Source organism: Diadema antillarum, unplaced genomic scaffold, assembly GCF_040938485.1.
Source record: "Diadema antillarum isolate AM-2024a unplaced genomic scaffold, OU_Dant_1.0 scf00000168, whole genome shotgun sequence".
Classification (NCBI taxonomy): Eukaryota; Metazoa; Echinodermata; class Echinoidea; order Diadematoida; family Diadematidae; genus Diadema; species Diadema antillarum.
The window spans coordinates 50,695-54,145 of NW_027271057.1; positions in this window are offsets into that span (position 1 = coordinate 50,695).

Consider the following 3,451-nt stretch of genomic DNA (forward strand, 5'->3'; position numbering starts at 1 on the left):
CCTTCTGTATAGTCTCTTTGTTGCAAGTTTCATACTTATTACCTGTAAGCATTTTCACAAGATGAGTATGCAGGTTCAAAAATTGAAATCGTACTTTGAGAAAAATGCTTTATGAGGGTGAAGGGATATATACAACTGTACAATGCTTAACCCTAAAAAGACTGGGCTATTTTGGTAGCTCGAAAGACTGGGGGGGGGGGGGGGGGGGGGCCTAAAGGGCCCCCCCTTAAGATCTCAGCCGTGGATCGCGCGATCGCCGCGGAAATTTGCACAATGGTAGTGTGTGATGTAATCTACAAGATCGTATATTTAAATTTTCCAAAATAGTCTTCTTTTATTTTATTTTGATTAATTATGCTAATTTATGCGATAAATCAGACTTTTTTATCTAAATCAGTAAATAAAGCTCCAAAAGTGCTCATTTTTGGTCTAGATATTCTTTGTAGCATTCTTAGCAAATGTACTTGAAAAAAAATTCGGTATCAAAATTAATTTCTTATTTATTTTATTGTTTTATGAATTTCTTATGTATTTCTTTGGTTTTTTCGACCTTTTGTTTCTGTTGTTTTTTTCAGCAAAATTTGTGGCAGACCCTTTTTGAAGCATAATACTACTAAAACAAATTGATTTTAGCCATTGAGAGTAAAAATAAGCGTATTTATATGAACCATGTGATAAAACTCAATTTGTATTGACTTTGTACACAAAATCACATTTTTGAGCCATTTTCGGTCTCACATGCATGTACAAAAAGTTATGTAACTTCAGAACCGTACCCCCGGGCATCACAAATTTGGTGTCAAAATGTGTGGGAAACTCGAAAGAAAAAAGTCATAGAGCATCGCGGCGAGAGCATTGCGTGTTGCTGAGTAATCGCGCGAAATGTCGAGGGGGGGCCTTTTAGGCCCCCCCCCCCCCAGTCTTTTTAGGGTTAAAGCACAAAAAGTTGGGGTTTGTTTGGCCAAAGATGGTAATTTTTATGTACAACTTAACTAGGCAAATTACATACGCTATAGATCAAGTAAAAGTTGATTAAATTGTACAGTGTACATTGTACAATGTGAGTCCCACCATGTAAACATGCATACTCTACCTCAGATTATATCAATAAAACTTTAGTTCTAGCTACTAAAATGATACAGATAGAATGCAAATGTTATCTGTGTTAGAAAATTTTGTCCTCTCGTGTGTTTTAACAGCCAAATGCTGCCTATCTTTGAGGCATTTTGGGTTCCTGAACTGTAGAGCAGGTGTACTATGTGTGGAACATTCGCAGTAGCTTTGTTTTTTGACCCCTTTGTTAATGGCCGCAGGTCATTCAAATGAGTGTAGTATTGCTTCTATGTACGCACGCATACTCTATTAGGATACAGAACCTCTTTACGGTTACTGTTGAACAATGCTTCAACATGTTTGCTTTCTATGTCTGTAATATCTCATGCAGTGAATTATCTTTCATATTGTGCAGCTTACTTTAGTATCACTTTATCAAATCCCCACTCAATGCATCTGTATGGATTGACTTTTCTTGGTGAACGTGAAAGGTGTATGATGTTACATCAGTTAGCGGTGGTTGTGAGGGTTAGTCATATTCATAATCTGTTTGCAATTTTGATCATAGAGTCAATGCTGCTCGGTACGGTTTCTTTGTTTTCAAAGGCCTTCCCTTTACACAAAAGCCTAAAGTTACTGGTAACAGAACCTCCAAGTCTTAATAGACTTAACTCAATGTCAGTGAACATGAAGTCAGTGACCACTGGGTGAAGTCAGTTAAAGAGTATGCCAAGGTTTTAATTACATGTATCAGATTTGGTTTCATCTCCACAATTAAGACAATGTAAGGTACCAAACTTATCCTCACTGAAACGAAGTACAAATCCCATCAGGCTAAAACTTGTACCTTCGTTTCACAGAAGGTAATTGCATCCCATGTGCTGTATTTGCTTGTGTAACTGTGCACATAGCTGCAATACTGGTCTGAAACCACAGAAATTGCCTTTAGTTTGAGATGTTTTTATTCAACACAATGTAATAAATCAATGTTCCTAACTATATTTTTGCATCACTTAGGCGTTATTAACCGCATAATGCTATAAATAGTGTACACTGTACTTACTGAAAATTGTTTACAGTATGTACAGCAAACCTGGCATTGGAGTCATCAAATTGCCTTTAAAAGTCAACTTAATTCAAAAGTCTTGATTTTATGCATACATTATTTCATTTCTGATGAAATTCTTTGTGTAAGTTGACAAGTAAACAGGTAGTTTTGCTTTGCTTCGCTTTGATAACTAACAATTAATGCAAGGAGGAAATTCAGATCCCCCCCCCCCCTCCTCAATACCAACTACACTGATGATGACAGTTTATAGTAAGCCATAAGAGTTTTGACCAGGAGAGAGGTTATGCTTGGAGTGATATGATTATACATGTATGCTGACATTGGAATGTTACACCCAACACTTTTTCATCAGATACGGGTTTGTTTCTTGATTCTGAAATGTGTTCATTTTCCATGCATTTACACAGCATTTCCCATATGAAAAGGAGATGCAGATCGTCAACACAGAGGCCCAAGCAAATTAGAATGAGAAACTAGAAATGAATTGGAAATGCAGGCATTTCAAAATCAAGAAATTTTCTCATTCTGATTTGCCTGGGCCTCTACGCTGAAAATCTGTATCCCCTCTAAATGTGGGAAATGCAGTGTACCTTTTATCAAATTCAGGTCATGCATTCCCAGATGGATGTCTTCTTGTTTCTCTGATTTTCACATAGAAACTGAAACATCTGTTTTAGGAAAGGCTGTCAATCTACCTGATCATATGTTTTAGTCCATCAAAACAAAACAGCAATTTGCCCACAAGACTCATAGCTAAACTTGCTTTTTCTATTAATTTCAAAGGATTTCATCAATGAGAAAAGGTAAAGAAGTTTAAGGTCGTTAAACTCAAAAGAGTTTACCACATCAGCACAGTCAATGTCGTATCACCCTGCAACCATGCCTGTGTTCATTAAGGTGATGTGCACGATAATGCATGTATAAATCAACATGTTGTTGATTTACATTTGAGTTGACAGTTATGTAACTTAACAAATTTCTCCAGTCCCATGTATGTTGACTGATGAAGGGTTTACAGTATTTTATTTCTATTGAACAGGAATGAGGGAAAAAAGTTGTCTTACAGTTTCTGTGGTTAGGGAAAATGTATGCATATACTTTACCTAATAGTTGCTTTGCTGAATATTCTGCTCACTTTACATAAACTGTACACCCATCCTTACTTTGAAAGTTAAGTTAGTCATTCTTTCACTGTTTCTTACTTTAATTTACAGGGAAAAATAAGTTTCTTTACAGTTTCAGTAACGTCCCCATCCCTCAAGTCTCTATAGATAAAAACTGTGAAAATGTAGGGGGGGGGGGGGGAGTGTGCATTTTAATGTGCAATTT